Source organism: Notamacropus eugenii, chromosome 2 (genome assembly GCF_028372415.1).
Source record: "Notamacropus eugenii isolate mMacEug1 chromosome 2, mMacEug1.pri_v2, whole genome shotgun sequence".
Classification (NCBI taxonomy): Eukaryota; Metazoa; Chordata; class Mammalia; order Diprotodontia; family Macropodidae; genus Notamacropus; species Notamacropus eugenii.
In genome coordinates, this window is record NC_092873.1 from 143,670,739 (window position 1) to 143,675,656 (window position 4,918).

At 38.0% G+C, this 4,918-nt stretch overlaps 1 pseudogene; it reads right to left on the minus strand.

Annotated features, from left to right (window-relative positions):
• Window positions 1–1,486: 1,486 nt before the first annotated feature.
• LOC140522831 (SCY1-like protein 2 pseudogene) lies at window positions 1,487–4,243 on the minus strand (annotated as a pseudogene).
• Between the last annotated feature and the right edge of the window lie 675 nt (window positions 4,244–4,918).

Below are 4,918 nucleotides of genomic sequence, written 5' to 3' on the forward strand. Positions count from 1 at the left end.
TACTCTACTTATCAGGTCTTTCTCTTGATACAGATAGTGTTTTCCTTCATAAGTCCTTTGCAGTTATTTTAGGTATTTATAGTTGTCAAAATGACTTAGTCACTCAAAGTTTTTTTTCCAGATGTGAAAGATGATTTTTTAAAAGTCCCTTCATATCATATGTTGGCAGCAAGAACGTTTTTTTTAAATTATCCAATCACATTTTGTGATCAACTTCAGCATAACCCAAGACACCTGTAAAGAATATCAATAGCACACAGAATTTCAGATGGCTTATTTAAAGCCACTGCTGGTCTCAGGTAATTCAAAATAAAAATACAGAGGCAGCAACCAAAACATTCACTCACATAGTTCTTTAAAAGACGTGTTTAAATTTATCACTGCATTAACTGTGTTAACATAATTTAGCAAAATACAAATCACACTTACAACATAAGTCCTGGTGATTTTTTAAAGCAGCAAATGAAAGAATAATATCCTCAGCAGAAGACTTTAAAAATGAAGCATGTAGGTTTTCTGTAAAAATGTTAAAGAATGAATTCTTTCCTTCTACCACATGGTCAACTCTGAAATTCAAAATGTTAGAATAAAGGTTCCTGAAATTCTTAGGAAAGGAAGAATTACCATTTGGTGGCATTAATGGAGAAGAGGTCAGACTGTGTCATAGGCAAGCTGAGCATCATTGTTGGCCAGCACAAAATATGACTGCTCCATTTTGGAGAAGTAAAGTTTATTACATTTGTGGCCATCCTGCAACAGAGAGCTGCACCAAGTCACTGTGCCCATTCAACTAGGCTCCTCTGCTCAGATGGGCACAGGATCCAGGAAGAAAACCTACTACTCCATGAGGCAGACCGTGAGCAACCAATTTTTATAATAATTTCTCTTGCACTGAAAGTGGTTTATAAGGCTTTTACAGTTTGAACCAATGGAAAGCAAGGTGAGTGAAATTTTCCAATATCTGCTAAGAATTTTTCTAGAAAACAGCAAATGCATAAGAAAGAAAGGATTGTTCCTTTCTATATACTTGCAGTTTGCTTTACTTAGAGAAAATTGATTCAGGAATCCATTCACATATATACATATTCACAATAACAAAATAAAGTTAAGACTTAAAAGCTGTGGCATGAAGGCCTTGGCAGCCTTGAGTAGATAAAACCTGCAAATGCCATTGACTCCTTTTTGTCACTTGTTTGTCATACCAAATTATCCAGGGAGAGATGATTCATTGACACCAAAGTTTTAAGTTGTGAAAGAGCCTGGTTGAGGGTCATATCTTCAGATCACTGAGAAGGGGAGGGGAGGAAGAGGATGTCGGAGAAGGTAGAAGGGAACACATCAACCTGTATTCAATGTGTACAAATGACAGGATTGTACATCTGCTGACATGGATGCCCTTGTTTTCTCCAAATCTCTCAGACTCTTTCCCATAGGGAAAATTCCTCCAACCAGATACTCAGTCAAACATAACAAGATGGAAATTAGCTTACCCACGATGAAAATCTAAGCAATTTTTCAAAATAAGCATGAAATGCCTTACCCAAAAAGAATCACTGCTAGCTGAGCTACCATTAGTCATATTGGCTGACTGTGCAAAGTTCTGTGGGTTAAAGAAAGGATTATCTTGTAAATCAAAGGCAAGCTGTCCTATCACTTCAAATGTGTCCCCAGTACTTAATTGCCCATCCCTGGAGACCTTGAGGAGGTACAAACTGATTAAGCCACTGGTTTGATTTTTGTTGAGATAACTGATTCATGCTAATTTTGGGTTTCTGTGGCCCAAACAGACTGTCCAGAGCAGACATATTGGTGGGTCTACTAGGACATTCCAGCTGAAGCTCTCTGAGTATGCAGGTTCAGTAAACTATAAGGCATCACCCAAGTTATCTAGGCTGCTCCGTGTGTCTGAGTAACTGAAGAGATTCTGGTTGCACTGACTGGCAGGCTGAATGCTGGCATAAGAAAGCCCATATTGGCATTTAGGACATTTGTCAAACTTCTCTTTGTACTATCAACTAGTGTGGAAAAGAATCATGCCCATCCCCATGGATGGGACTGCAGAGAAGCTAGTAGAAACTGAAATTTGAGGAATATTAACAGAAAGGCTGGCCAAAGAAGAAGACATGTTATCCAAGAAAGTTTCTGGCAAGTCTTTAGTCTATTTGAAGGGTACTGCAGAAGTTTGAGCCAGGGGCTTCAGGGGTTGTTGACTTTTCAACTTCAACTCTGGGTCTATTCTTGCTTCTTTGCTACCTTTTATTTCTCTGCAAGTGTCAGTGATGCCTTTTACTATGTATTCTGTATCCCATTCTCTTTACCATCTGATCTACCAATAGTTAGAAGGTCTGCTCAATATTGTTAAAGACCTTGTCAATCTGATTATCATCATGAGGAATTTCTGTCATTGTTGGTGATATCCAAAGATTTCTGCTGTTCTTACATTATGTGGAGAGACTCCTGTATGGTTTTATGTTCTACTTCCAATCTATGAAGCATTTCTTTGATGACTGAAATAAAATGATTGAACTGATTAAAATTAAGATTATTTTCAAAATTAAGATTATTTAATTTCAAATTAAGATCTGAGAATCAGATGAGGTAACACGTTCTCAGCAAGCTACTCCTTGGTGATTCTCAAATTCTTATGAGTAAAAGTACATTTATAAACACCTAAAATGCCCATGAGGACCTCAGATTCCTTAGATGGAATTTAGTGTAGAATGTCATCAAGTACAAACCACTTATGCATGCACTCCAAAATCTTTCCTAAGCACACTAATGAATTTACATGAATAGCAAGGGAAGGTGTTTGTAAACATGCATTTTTAATTCTTGGTATCAAAGAATTTCTAGTGGATGGATCATTTATGAGGTTTGCAAAGGTTGAAATGATGTTCAGGCAAAGTTCCTGAATTTGAATGTAAGGGGCTTCTAGGGATTATTGGTAGAACACTGTTCTTTATTTCATATGGAGGTGTTTTGACTAGCAGAATTTTTTTTTTTCAGGAAGATTAACAGAATCTAGGTAGGCTCTTGTTGCTTAAAGATGGGCAGAGTTCTGGCAGAATTAACCTTCTTTGGTATATTTCTCAGCTATTAGTAGAACATTGGGCAAGACAAAAAGTACCATATTAGGGTTTATAAATTCTGAGGTTAAACAAGGCAAAATTCTTTGTGCTATCACATGCTTGGGTAGTTTGGGCAGAACTTTCAGGAGTCATTTGAAAAACTGTGATTTCTGAAGATTATCTCTTTGGAATAAGGAATCAAAATATTGTTGCATGACTGCATCAGTGTCATCAAAGGAGAGAATCTTTGTCACTTGATCTGCATATGGCCTGACAGTTGGACTTACATTTAAAAGTAATTTTACGTGTTCCCAGACTTCCATAGGTACGTTCTGACGAGACCTGGATCCTAGATGACTTATCTGATCCAACTACCTACTGAAGTTCTTGTATGTGCCGTACTCATTGCCTTCAGAGAGGTTTTCCTTTATTAAATACAAGATGAACAACAGCTCCCAAAGAGATATTACTTACTGTTTCACAGCTCACAGAAGGTATATATTCAGGAGCCAAATAATCAGGATTTGGTAGGCATAGCAAAAGTAAATTTGAATTTCACTCTTTGCAGGGAAACTTAGGCTGTTTTTCAGAAGGGTTCATTGATGAAGTACAAAAATCAAAGGCCATTATTTTCCAGGTTCTCATTTTATTCAGTATTATATTTTCTGGAGTAAGGTTTCCATGAACCATTTTCACACTGCTATGTAAAAATGACAATGCTTCATAAATCTGAAGCAGCCCATATTTTGTTTCTACATCATAAAGTTCATAATCCTTAATATCAGGGGACCCTGTGGAAGACAGATGTTCCCAGTTCCCCAAACCATTGGCTAAACTGTCTCTGGATTCTTCTAATGGATGCTGGATTGAAAGAAATCGAGGATGTTGAAGGTGAATTGACTATTGAACTCTTCATTTTAGAGAATTAATCATTTCAGCCTTTTCAAATTTTTGATATCTGCTAATCAACCTTTTGTCAAAGACAAAAACAGCTATTTCCCATTTAGTTGTCTTTTTTTGCCATTAAAAATCTTCCAAGCTAGCCCACTGCTACCTCTGGCAACATGTCGAGCAACATCAAATCCCCTGGTGACAGGATTTCCCATTCCCTCACTGGTGACATCAGCTGTTACTTTTATGACAGTACTCTTTGGTTTATTCAGTACGGACTCCATGGCTGCAATAATATGCAATTCTATCTACCTGGTCCAGCTGACAGCCTCTGAGATGGTGGTGCAAGGGCTCACTCTCCTTCTGTCTCTGTCTCCTGCTACTCCACTACTACTGACTCTGCTTCCATGGCCACTGATGCTGCTGGAGCTCTGGGAGCATGTAGGGAGGGGGTCAAAGATGTTATAAAACAATATTATTGTTTACAATGTGTACAATGTTTGAAGTCCTAGGTTATCAAGCACAGTGTTTTAATATTAAGTTTTTGTTTTGAACTCTCCCCGCATTCCCCATGTCCCCTTAAGTACGCATACACACACACACACATATACAGGCATGCACTCAAGTACTCAGAAGTTGTTCAACCATGTGGTACATTTGCAACTCTTAAAGGACTTATTTTACCTTAGTATTTTTCCTGGGTGAGACTTAGCCCCTTTATTAACAGAAGTTCATGTTATCTGTAGCACCATCTGTCACCTGTTACTTATGTCTGAAGGGAAACTTTCTTGCTGAACCACCCTTACCAGTGGAGCAAAGGATGTGAGTCACTGAATGACTCCTGGGTACCTATATTCTATTGCTACCATTATCTTCAGTGAAGAGGAGGCAGAGGGAGACCCTGGGAAGTGATTGTGACATTAACCAGATGTCCCAGATGGTCTTAAATATTCTTACTG